This window comes from Talpa occidentalis, unplaced genomic scaffold (genome assembly GCF_014898055.3).
Source record: "Talpa occidentalis isolate TD23 unplaced genomic scaffold, MPIMG_talOcc4v2.1, whole genome shotgun sequence".
Taxonomy (NCBI): domain Eukaryota; kingdom Metazoa; phylum Chordata; class Mammalia; order Eulipotyphla; family Talpidae; genus Talpa; species Talpa occidentalis.
The window spans coordinates 86,334,919-86,347,799 of record NW_026555331.1 but is presented as its reverse complement, the minus strand read 5'-3'; the positions used below and the strand labels follow the sequence as shown (position 1 = coordinate 86,347,799).

The following is a 12,881-nucleotide window of genomic DNA, read 5'->3' as shown; positions in this document are numbered from 1 at the left end:
CCCCTGGGTGGTCCATATTTGCATGGAGAGATTTGGTTTGGCATTTTAACTTATGTAAATAGATTCTCACTTTCCTTTAGTCTGAAAGCATTCAAAGAAGAGAGATCCTCTTTCCAAATCAGCAGTAACCTATACCTTTTGAAAGTGAACAGTCACACTTTTTAAGGAAACAGGCAGAGTAGTGTTTTTGTTATTCTTCCACAAAATACACACCAATTCCCACAACCCCACACTAATGGGGCGGATGGTGAAACAGGAGACACACCTTCAGTTCAAAAGGGGACACAGTCAAAACACATTCACTGCAGGACTGCTCTCCTTCAGGCCTCCAAACCAAGTCCTGAAATACCACAGCGGACTCTGACAGAAGCCCCTGCTCCTCCCCTACACATGGGTCCCTCAACTACCTGATAAACTCTGGAAGACTTTCACATGTGTGCTATAGCATCTAAACCACGTTCAAAAGGAGAGAACTTCATTCTATTTTGCTCACTAAAATCTTCAGCTTGTCAAACAATGAAATAGGTACTCTTTCAGTTCAGGGTAGACCGTCAAACAAATGTACATTCTAAGGGAAATTGTCAGAAGGCAAAGGACAAAAAATGTCATGCCATCATTTATTCATCAGCACTATTTAAAATATATACATTATGGGCCGTCCTGGTGACGCAGCGGTGAGCGCTGGGTTGTGAAGCTGCCCACAGCTTCTGCAGCTCAGGTTCCATCCCTGGCCACCCGGCAAGGGTCCCACATGGAGCAGACCTCTCCTGCCACCCGCTGCTCCCCTCAGCAGTGTACTTCGTCAGTCTGCCTGTTCTGCTCCCTGCTCTGGCTCTGGAGAGCCAGACTTCTGACTGCACCCAGTGCTTGTATGGGTAAATAAATAAATCTTTAAAAATAAAATAAAATATATACATTATTCTTGGCTTCACTCTAGACATTAAAATAGAGTAGAAACCTGATCAGTGAATCAAAAATGTTCTCCTCCCACTAGAGAGGAATCAAAGTACTCCAGTGCTCAGCAGAGAGGGTCAAATGAAAGCCAGTTCAGAAGTATTAGCCCAAGGGGCTCATAAAGGAAAATACAAGACTTCAACCATCCCGTCATTTTGAGAATGAAAGGTTGTCCACCCCAAGACTTTCCTCCCCCTGCAGAAATGCCCAACATGATCCTGATTCAGGAAGGCAGCTTCCAGAATTCTAGGCATCATCGAGCCCACATTCACATTGAACTAGGCATGCAATGGAGGCTGCATTTCAGGAAATGAATTTTTTTAATGTTTTATGTTATATTTTTTACATCATTTTTCATTTTTGCACAATGTATGCATTTTAATCTTGGTTATAGTCCCCATATAATTCCAACCCCCCCTATTTTGACTCTAATCCATCCCCCCCTCCTGCCCTTCCCTCACCCCTAGTGTGTCTCTGGTTTATAAGGAAGTGAAATGTTTTTACTAAACTCATTAAAATGATCCAAGGGAAAGGATTAAATCTTACAATAAAGGGAAAATTAAGTGAGATTTATTCTGGCTGTTTCAGGTCAACAAAAGTTTGTTGAATATCTTCCAAGTGTAAGACCCTCTGCAGGAAGGTATAAGAATATCTCAGAAGACCTACAGTCTAGAAGGGGAGGGAGGCATGTACACAGTAAGGGTAGTTCAAGATAAAAAAAATTTAAGTGTGGGCCTCCCTGGTGGCACAAGGGGTTAAGAAGCAACACCATGAAGTTATCCGCAGCCTCTGCAATATGAGTTCCATCGCCAGCCGGGGAGATGGCGCAGCAGACCTCTCCTGTACGACATGCTGTTCCCCTCAGCAGTGTATTTCAGCGGATCCACCTGTTCTCCTCCCCACTCTCTCTCTGGTGAATCCTCTCAACCCCTACCCCCAGCACCTCTGGCTTGTACCCCAGTTCTTGTATGCATAAATAAATCTTTAAAAAAATTAAATGTACCTCAAATCTAAGGGGGGGCAAGAGCATAGACATCCCAAAAAAGAGGCTAGAGAGTGATATAAGTGCTGTTGGATAAAACGGGTGTCTTCCACACATGAGTATGCGTCTTGTATCAACCTGGTGCTGTGACTGTCTTCAATCTTTACAAGAACTGTGCTAGCCAGGTATTGGTATCCCCATTTTACAGATGAAGAGACTGAGGCTTACATGGGCAATAGGAGATGTATCTGGCTTCTTTCCATTTGCTGTCTTATGCTGCCTCTTAGATGTTGTACTCTTATTACCTTGTAAAGCACCAAACCGAAAAATAAAGACTTAACTTACAGCAGGACAGATTTTAATGAGGAAACCAGAACATCTAAAAGCAGGATTTCTTAGCCTTGGCATGACTGACATTGTGGGCTGGAAATGTCCTTGTGGAGGGAGATGGCCCATGACCACGGGATGTTCAGGAGCAGCCCTGACCTCTACTTGCTCGATGCCTGCAGCTGCCTTCTCTCCTCAAATGTGATAACCAAAAATGTCTCCACACATTGCCAAGTGTCCCCTTTGGCACACCTACTCCTAATTGAGAACCACTGATCTAAAAACCCTGTCATGGGCCACTTTCTTTGAGCAAAATCCCAGGATACAAGATCAATAGCTCAGTCACCATCTGAAGGTGGGAGACAGGCCCGGGGGCTCTACGGTTGCTTCCACCTCGCCCACCTGGGATCATTTCCTGACAACCCTCACCCGCATGGAAACTCCAGCACCTGTGTTCAATAAACGTGTACTATTCAGTCAGCAATCTCAGGCCCCTGGCATCCATGAAACCTTTTTTGAAGAGCGTGCTGCCATGGGGTGAGTTAATGGCATCAGCTTCCAGAGCCAAAGATAGTCTGTATCCGTGTAAGATCACTCAGCACCCCCTTTGCCACCTCCATGTTTGCAAGGCCCTCTTTCCCATTTCTCACTGTCCCCTCAAAATAAAGAGGGGGCCTCCTGTGGTGGTACAGGCGATTGAACGCAGCGCTGTGAAGCTGTCCGTAGCCTCTGCAGCACCAGTTCAATCCCCGCCAGCCTCAGAGCAACCCACATGGCGAGCAGACCTCTCCTGCCTCGCCCGCTGCTCCCCTCAGCAGTGTATTTCATCGGTCTGCCTGTTCTGCTCCCCACTCTGTCTCTGGTGAATCCTCTCACCCTCCTGCGCATCTGGCCTGTACCCCAGTTCTTGTATAAATAAATAAATCTCTAAAAAAAAAATCAAGAGGAAAAGGGATGCTTGACCACAAGTTATAAAAATACCCCTTTGTTAAGAAGCTTCTTCAGGTACTTTTAAAATAGTCATTGGTGTACTTAGATTTAGCTGGGCTCAAAGCATGATGTCAGTGTTTACAATGTTCTGGAAGTCACATTCACTGTGACTTTAAATTTACAATGAAAACTGTTCGTTAACTTCAAATGTGGGCAGGGGTGGGGGGCTGAAGGAGCACAGAATTTAAAAAAAAATCTTTAGGGGTTACAGGAAAAATGTGAAGCATAAAGAAACACACTAGTGTCTGCTCCCAGGCAGGTCTGCTGACCGAGTGCAATCACCCTCGACAGCAGCTGGGACACATCACCTTTATTACAAAGAATGAGGCAAGGCTAGTATAAACTTCTGCTTTGTGCATTTGCCACTATAGGGTAAGGTAAAAAAGTATCAGGCTTTTCTGCCCTCCCGCCATCAGGATCGATGATGGATCCTGCGGTCCTGAATGCATGCCTGATGGCGGGCACCTGGAGTAGGGTATGGGCATGCGTAAGTGGGTACACTTGGGCTAAGACTGGGATTATAAGGGTGGCCTCGGGGATGCCAGCAGAGCAGAAACCAGAGCAGAGCAGAGGAATGGAACAATAGAGCGAAGAGAACTACCAGAAGAGAACAGAGAAACAGAGGCCACAAGAGAATGCCGGACAGCCCAGAAAGAGTGAAGACTTGCTGGGGGCTGGGAGGCCTGTCTGGGAGGCTTCCCAGCACCCCTGCCTGTTGCGAACCTGGTAAACGCCCAATAAAACCCTGAAAAAAGCTACTGAGGGCTCCAGGACTCCTCCTTCACCTGTCTGCTCGATCATAGAGATCCTGCTCCGTCCCATCCTACCACTAAAGCCACACTGATGACACTGATTAGTCTTTACCCATTGACTAGTCTTGACACATTGGATCATCCTATAAGCTTATAATAAGAATATGGGTGAGCATAAATATGTTAGGAATTAAGTAATATTTGGGAAGCAAGAGCAGCTGCTTGCGAGGACCTCAGGACTGATATGAAGTGAAAACTAAAGGGCACACAGGTCATCTGGTAAACGGGGTTGCCAGGATTTAAATCCAAGTTAGCCTTCTGGATCACAACGCAGCAGCTATATCAGGCAAAGCCCAGAACGCTGAGAAGCTCTGAAGTATATTCGTCTTTGCAATGAATTAAGTCTGACTTGCAGCTATTCCTGCAAAATCAACTTCGGGATTGTCCTCACTGCAGACTGCTATGCCTTCGGTACTCAGCAAGATACCCAGTGATTTTTGAGACTCAAATGAGTGGGGTTTCAGCAACCTCAGGAATTGCTTATCTGCTGCCATGCTGTGGGATGCCTATACTTTTCTGGTTCCCTTTTGATAACACACTTATATTTGTTCCTGTCAGCATGTGAACATATTCTTGAAGGACTCTCTGTCCTGCCACAATAAAAAGCTACACTAAATAGTACTTTTTGGCACACCACATGGAGAAACAATGAGATGCGATGGGAAGAGAAGAAAAACTTTGGAATCTGGCCAACCTGTATTTGAAATCCAACCATTCTACTAACTGGTGTAGGGTAGGTAAAAGGTATCAGGCTTTTCTGCCCTCCCGTCATCAGGATAGATGATGGATCCCTGTGGTCCTGAATGCATGCCTGATGGCGGGTACCTGGAGTAGGGTGTGGACATAGGTAGATGGGATTCGACTGGGCTTTTAAGGGCAGCGTCACAGGGACGCCAGCAGAAGCCCAGAATGAACAGAAGCCGGGAGAGAAGCAGAGAAAGCCAGATAGCCTGGAGAGAGTGAAGACTTGCTGGGGGCTAGGAGGACTGCCAGCCTCCCAGACCCCCAGCCAGCCTCCCAGACCCCCAGCACCCCTGCTGCTGTGTACCGGGTAAATCCCAATAAAAGACCTGCAAAAACCACTGAGGACTCTGACTCCTCCTTTACCCGGTCTGCTGGATCATAGAAAACCTGCACTGTGGTCTTCCTGACCCTACACTGGCCTCATGTGATCCTGACTAAGATCTGAATATGAACCCTGAATATAAGCAGGGTAAGTGCCCAATGAATAGCAAATAGTGCTGGGGCTGCCTGCTGCTTCTAGAGTCTTCACTTGGTAGCAGCATGCATTAATGCATGTTGTACCTGCACCTGGGCACACTTAGCATGCCTTGGTAGTGAAATACCAGCAATGTCCTGAAAGCCAGAACATTTTTTCTTGGCTGGTTGTGGAACAATAGTTTTTTCTTGCTGCAAGACATTTCAGAGAAGTGATTTCTGTTCCTATCCCCTTTTTTAAACAGGGCACATGAACCAGCGAGTCTTCAAAATCTCTTTTTATGTTACAAATACTTTGTATTTCCCCTGTAAAATTGATTTTATGCAGACATGCATTAAATTTTGCATCAGCTTTATCAGGTTCAATGACCATTTCCAAGCTGTCACATGTCTACCTACAGACTCCTGTTAATGAAATCTCTAAGGAAAGAATCAGGAGATGCTTTAGGAACTTACAGGCTTCTTAGAGCTCACATCTGGGCTGCAGTGTCTTTGTTATAATGCAAGTTTAACTTTCTACAGGCCAAGGTCCTTATGGAAAGGAAAGCATGAAACTAGTCCAGGATACTGATGAAAACTTCCCATTGGAACATCAAATAATTTTTATTTGATTAACAAATTAACTAGAGTTAACACTCAAAAGAAGTCAGCCCTAGGGCCTCCCTGGTGGCACAAGGGGTTAAGACGCAACCTATGAAGCCATCCACAGCCACTGCAGCACGAGTTCGAACCCTGGCCAGTGAGGTTACCCACATGGCACAGCAGACCTCCTCCTGACTCGCCCACTGCTCCCTCGGCAGTGTATGTCAGTCAGTCTGCCTGTTCTGTTCCCGGCTCTGTCTCTGGTGAATTCTCTCACCCTCCCATGCTTCTGGCCTGGACCCCAGTTCTTGTATAAATAAATCTTTAAAAATAAATAAATATTTCATCTTAATGTTTAAAAAAAAAAAAGTGGGCCCACACTTGAAGCTTCAAGGAAGTAACAAAGGTTCACAGAGAAACTGGGTAGCAAACCTGAAAAAAAAAAAAAGACATGCTCAGCCCTTTTTGTTTCTCACAAAGGACACTAGCTGACATGGACACGATCTGGTTTTAGAGATCTCACACAGACCTGACTGGCATCCCACTGTGACTGTCATTTATTAACTACGGCCTTGAGTATGTCACTTAACTCAGTGCCATCATGTGTATAAAGTTTAGAAAAGAATGCCTACTTCATAAGACTGATATAAGAATTAAAATGAGATAATATAAGAGCCTGATAGTTAATATGCAGAATTTGACTTATAATTTTTCTGTAGTGTAGAAGAGTAGAATCTACTACCTGGGTTTAAATCTTAGCTCTACAACTTATTAGTTGAGCAATTTTCAGAAAGTTACTTGACATGTTTGTGTCTTAGTTTCCCCCCTTGTATCAAACAGGATTACAAATAATATCTACCTCCTAAGCTAAGTTACTTGGAATATATAGGAAAGTTGCAGAAAATGTAGTGCCTGGTCCAGTGCTCAATACATTTTAGTGAATGTGTTGGTAATGTCATACATACCTTTAGTAAATGTACTTAGCACCGGTAAAGTGACTAATAAATTATTTTCAACCTTTGTTTTATTAAATGGGTCAAAGTATAATGAGAACCAATTGATGAGGAATATATTTATGTTTACAATGAATGTGCATGACCTTTTCATTTGACGCCAGGTTAAGTGACAAGCAAGGTGATTGGGGAGAATGCACTACACACAGAAGTGATTAATTGGAAGTCTGTTGCACTGTCAGAGCTAAGAAATGTGGCTGGGTTTAAAGAACTAGCATTTATTTTATAAGACTGGTCTGCACGATTGTTACCAGTATGGACAGAACATCACCCAGGCTGGATCCGTAAGATTTACTTGACTCAGCACTGGAGTCAAAAGATATACTCATTCATTAAATACAGCTTCAAGAAGAGTACTTAGGGAAGGGAAGAGGAGAAAATTCATAGAGCTCCCTCTTAGACATAAAACATGATGACAGCAAAGCTGGGTGATCTATTACCATCGCAGAAGTTCATCAAAACTAGGGACCAAGGAACACCACTATAATAACTATGCCCCATTTTCCAATGGTCTGAGTTTATTTTCTCTGCCCACATCCCCAGTGGCAATTACACCTAATGGTGTAGAATTTTAATGCCCAAAGAGCTTCTGAACATGTTTGCGGTAGGAAAGAGGGCAAGGCTGGATATGGGGAAGGACGGAGCCATCCCTTGTCCAACAGGGCACTGGACAGCAGAGGGATGCTGCACCTCTTGTGATAAAAGAAAAGAAAAGAAGAAGAGACATGTAGGAGATACTCTGGGCTAAACACTGGGCCCAGAGCTAAACAGGCGGGAAAAGCCTGCACTGGGCCTCCTCCATATCGTCCAAACATCTCCATGATGGCACAGGAAGATTTTGAGAAAAAAAACTCTTCGATCACTAGAACCTCAGGCCTCGAGAAATACTGGAAAGTTGGTTCCTATATAGAGACTGTTTGGTGACTTGATAGTAGGAGTGGCTGATTTTATTTTATTGAGAAATAGTCAGAAGAACAGAGTTTGGGCCCTTTTTTCCACACCAACCCTTTCGAAGAAAACTTGGCATTTTAGGTCATCGGAGGAAATATTACAGTCCCACTAATTCCCTCAGAATGCAACTTTTGGTGAGAGTACCCATTTCAAATCTACTAACACTGATCAACATCTTTTCTTGATACTTTGCACAGTGAAAATATATCCATAGTCACCCATATTTGCACTAACATTACCTATAGGGTATCTCCTGCAGTTAACTATGCCATAATGTTAGCTACAATTTCTGCTCTTCTGGAAGATTTCAAAGCAATGTTTCCCAACCTTGAACTACACCAAGTCTACATGCCCATCAGAAAGGCATTCCAGGCAAGAAAATGGCTGGCTAGCAGTTCCTGCCCCTCACCTACATGTGGGAGAGGCCAGCAAAAGGAATAGATTCCACCTTCTGCATTTGGCTGAGTCTCTGACTTGTGAAGTAATTTCCTGCCCTGAGCCTGGGTTGCGGTGTGACCTCACCAGCCAAGGCACAGGTCACGAGAGTCCTTCACACTGCTGCGGGGATCACTGTCCTGATGATGACGACGCACAGATTTACAGGCCAGAGCAATTCCGGAGTGGGAGTGGGGGGAGCAGAACCACGCGGCCGGGAAGGTGTTTATGAAACACATCCCCAACAACACTTTTTTGCAGCAGCAGAGAGAGAAGCTGGCATCTTCTTTCCTGAGCGTTTAATTAATACCCTGCTGGAAGTGCATTCGCTCTCACCGACTTGGAGGAGAGCAACCGCATCTAAGAGCTTTGCAGACAGCCGGAAAACGTAATCAAACAGCATCCTTCCCCCTCATTCTGCAGTTCACCCTCCCCCAGGGGCCGTCAGCTGGTGACCCAGAGGGGTGCGGATTTCACTGCCGCTCGCCTACTGCTCCCTGGAAGCCCCGGGCGGGGCGCGCTGAGAACGCCCCTCCCAGCCCGCGAGGTGGGCGACCAGGTGCTGACGCTGCGACCCTTCCTCCGCTGCCCTCGCCTCTGGGTTCTGCCCGCCCAGCTGCAGCAGGGGGCTGCCGCTGTGGGGCTCTGGCTGCCTTAGGGCGCAGCGGAGCACGCGAGAACCTGGGGAAGGGGGCGCAGCACCCGCGCGGCTGCGGCTGCAGCGGCCGCACTGCTACGGAGCCCCCGGCTCGGACGGCACCCGGGCGCCGAGGGTGGTGCAGGGGCGCGGAGGCGGCAGCCCCGAGAGCGCGACACCCCCTCCTGTTTACCTGGATGCGCTGGGCGACCGCGGAGCTCGTCTGCCAGAGCGCGCGGGGCTCCCGGGGGTAGCGGGCCGGGCGCCGGCAGGATGTGCTGTCTCACGCTGCGCCGGCCCTCGGCTCGCGCTCCTGCGGGAGCGATCGCTTCCTCCCGCTCCCCGAGCCTGACACTGACAGCTCCCCCGGAGCACCCAGTCTGCGGGACTCGCCCCGCCCCCGGCCCACGCCCTCCACGCCCCGCGCCCCTCCCGCGGGAGGGCCCTGGGCTCCGGCGCTCCAGCGCACCGGCTCGCAAAGAGGGGGTGGCGCGCGCCGGGAGGCCGGTGGACAGCTGGGGCCCTGGGGCAATTCGGCTATCCCTTCGCCGCCGGTAGGGCGCACACCTAAGTTGCTGCAGATAGCAAAGCTTCAGCGTTTGGGGAGCTTATGTGAACGTGCCAACGTTGACCTTTACTTTAAGGTCCTTTGAATAGGAACAGAACGCGCAGATTCATTTGCTATATCTGATGATTTATCGTTCTCATCTATTCCCTATAACATTGCTTCTTAGAGTCTTGGCTTTTAAAAATCTGGTTAAACATTCTTGGACTCCCCCAAAGTTGGCCGTAACCGCTACATTTTAAGCCCCAGAAATGGGCATTAAATTGGGATTCTAACCATCCCAGTTTTGGCACCAATTTGTACATAAGCTTTTCAATATGTTCCTTGAATATCTATGGGGTCATTTTACACACCAATGAGAAAGTTAGTAGAGGGTGAGGACTGTATCTTACTCATTCCTGTGTTCCCAATACCTCCAACAGTTTCCATAAATATTTATGAATTTGTTCATCAACAAGTACTACAGTAACTTCAAAATAAATACAGATCTGAGTATAACACAATATCATACCCATCTATAAGATGGCCATTCTTGTCCTAATTTTAACTTTCTGGCAGGTCTATTGTGACTAAGTATGGCTAGAAGAGAGTGGTGAAATGTTGGAAGGAATTCAAGACATTCTAGGGGAAAACTTAGATGTAAGAAGTACTAGCCACTGCATGCAATGGATACTTAGTATGACAAGCTCCACATACATTTTTCTTAATTTTTTTTTCAATTATACTATGTAGCAAATACAATGTCATACCCTCAGAAAAGGAATCTTAGTCTCACAGCTTTGCCTGACTTCCCTAGCTACTGAGCAATGTGAGATCTGAATTCCCACCCACACACAGCTCAGACCTCACCACCTGCTATTAGGGTCTTTCCCAAATGGGCCTTGTTGTGTGTTCCTACCTGCAAAGTTTTGTGCTAGGAGCTCCCAATTGTTCAAAACTGAGGGGAATAAATTTTCTTCAATCAAAGAGGTTAAAATCCAATTGAAGGTGGAAGGAGGGGTGTAGACAACATATAATTAAAGACAAAAAATGAGGAAATAGTCAAAGCAGAACATGTTAAGAAAACTCATTAATAAGAGCCCATCTGATTGGGGTTGGGGGTTAATAGGGAGAAACTAGAATTATGAATAGGGATAATATTGAAAATGGAGAGAGGGGCCTCCCTAGTGGTGCAAGGGGTTAAGGCACAACCTATGAAGCTATCAGCAGCCTCTGCAGCACAAGTTCGATCCCCCTCCAGGGAGATATCCATATGGTGCAGCAGACCTCTCCTGACTCTCCCGCTGCTCCCCTCAGCAGTGTATTTCAGTCAGTCTGCCTGTTCTGTTCCCCACTCTGTCTCTGGTGAATCTTCTCACCCCCGCACCTCTGGCCTGTACCCCAGTTCTTGTATGCATAAATAAATAAATCTTAAAAAAAAAAGAAAATGGAGAGAGAGGGTATTTAATAGTAGAAATAAAAAGAACATTTTTAGGCATGAACAAACAGAAGAGAAAGCACAAGAATGCTCAGCAAATGGCAAGTGGGCCAGCTTGGGGAAATATAACAGATTCATGGGGGAGCAAACGAGGGCTTGAGGGGAGGCTGAGAAGCAGAATGTGGAGTACCACATTACAGACTTTTTTTTTTTTAATTTTTTTGTTTGGTTTTGTAGAAGACACAGAATCCTTGTTCTTCTTCTTCTTCTTTTTTTATTTTTTTAAAGATTTATTTATTTATGCAAGCACTGGGTACAGTCAGAAGCGCAGGAGGGTGAGAGAATTTACCAGAGCCAGAGCGGGCGGCAGAGCAGGCAGAGGGACCGAAGTACACTGCTGAGGGGAGCGGCAGGCGGCAGGAGAGGTCTGCGCGCCATGTGGGACCCTCCTCCGGTGGCCGGGGAGCAGCTGGGGGAGCAGCTGGGGATCGAACCAGCGCTGCAGAGGCTGCGGGCAGCTTCGCAACCCAGCACGCAACTGCTGCGCCACCGGGGAGGCCCCACATTACAGACCTTAGAGCAGGAAATGACACTTGGCAAAGACATCTGGGGGTATCTATAGGCAGGAAATTGGAACAATAGCTAAAAATTCCAACCAGTTCAAAGCTCTGTATATAAATTCCAGCCAGGATTAAGAAGGCCTGCATTTGTCATGTTGTTATTCATCTAAATAATTTAGCAGGCCCAAATTAAGCCATTAATAAAAGGTAGTAATAATTATTTTCATTATCAAAATTGCAGGCATAGTATGGATATTGGGTATGGGAGTAGAAAAGAGTAAGAAATGAATGTTCTCCATCTCCCATATACCCAAAATCTAATGAAAAAACATCTGGCTTTAATAATACGCTGCCCAAGAAAAGTAGAATAATCAAAGACATTTGCCATGAGACATAGAAGAGGGGAAATATATTCTGACTGGGAATCCTTATGATCTGGAAGGCCTTGTTGAAGAGGTTCTCTGTGTGTATCTAGCTAGACACAAATTTCAATGGATAATGATATGTTTGAGAATGAGGTCAGGGAGCAGGTGGGGAGAGTCATAGACCTTTTGTTTACTGACAGATCTTATGTTTTTAGAGCATTCTAGGTTTACAGTGAAATTGCACAGAGTACAGAGTTCTCATATATCTCTCTCTTCCCACCCCTAGCAGTTTTCCCTGTTATTCATATCTTGCATTTGTGTGGCATGTCTACTACAGTTGATGAACCAATATTGACATCTCAATATTAACTAAGCTCTGTAGTTTACATAAAGCTTCAATCGGTTTTGTGCAGTTCTATGGGTTTTGACAAATGCATGACATCATGCATCATGTTGCCCAGAGCAACATCTCTGCCCCACAAATGTTCTGTGATCCATATGAATAACTCTCCCTTCCCAGCCTCCCTGGTGGTGCAAGGGTTAACTCTCAGCACTATGAAGCACTAGTTCAATCCCCTGGCCACATGGCGCAGCAGCAGACCTCTCCTGTCTTGCCCGCTGCTCCCCTCAGCAGTGTATTTATCAGTAGATCTGCTTCTTCTGCTTTTTTTAGATTTATTTATTTATTCATGCATGCATGCATGCAAGAGCTGGGGTGTAGGGGGTGAGAGGATTCACTAGATATAGAGTGGGGAGCAGAACAGGCAGATCTACTGAAATATACTGCTGAGGAGAGCAGCAGGCAAGACAGGAGAGGTCTGCTGCACCATGTGGGTCACCTCCCTGACCAGGGATTGAACTTAATGCTCTAGCAGCTACAGATTGCTTCATAGTGCTGATGCTTAACCCCTTTATCACCAGGGAGGCCCCAAAATATATCTTTAAAAAAATAACTCTCCCTATATACCCAGCACCCGAACAATCACTGATCTTTTGACTGTCACTATGTGTTTGTCTTTTGCAGAATATCATATACTTGTGGTTAAACAGTATCATTTTTCAGACCATTTTCT

The 12,881-nt window shown here is 45.9% G+C and overlaps 1 protein-coding gene across 2 annotated transcripts in view; it reads right to left on the bottom strand.

Moving 5' to 3' along the window:
* Positions 1-12,881, bottom strand: part of DYNC1I1 (dynein cytoplasmic 1 intermediate chain 1) — a 344,233-nt gene that overhangs the window by 313,813 nt on the left and 17,539 nt on the right. Inside the window, exon 1 of one of the 2 annotated variants that reach the window (XM_054692368.1) lies at positions 9,095-9,236. The exons of the other annotated variant lie outside the window; for it this stretch is intronic. The gene's annotated coding sequence lies outside the window, so the exon portion shown is untranslated. Of the gene's footprint in view, positions 1-9,094; positions 9,237-12,881 lie in introns of those variants that run through there. 2 annotated transcript variants of the gene reach the window in all.